Source organism: Pantherophis guttatus, chromosome 7 (assembly GCF_059756535.1).
Source record: "Pantherophis guttatus breed Tessera chromosome 7, ASM5975653v1, whole genome shotgun sequence".
Classification (NCBI taxonomy): Eukaryota; Metazoa; Chordata; class Lepidosauria; order Squamata; family Colubridae; genus Pantherophis; species Pantherophis guttatus.
The window spans coordinates 84,886,758-84,886,992 of NC_142069.1; positions in this window are offsets into that span (position 1 = coordinate 84,886,758).

Consider the following 235-nt stretch of genomic DNA (forward strand, 5'->3'; position numbering starts at 1 on the left):
CTGCAACCCTTAAGGTTGTAGAAAAAATGCTTTTAAAAGTAAAAAAAAAAAAAAAAAAAGTTGGCCACGCCCACCCAGTCACATTAACCCACCCACACACACACACCAAGCCACGCCTACAAAATAAGCCACGCCCAAAGAACTGGTAGTAAAAAAAAAATTTAGAACCCACCCTTGGCAGTAATGGTTAACCTTTTCTGGACTGAGTGCCCAAAGCACACCCGTACCCCCAAAA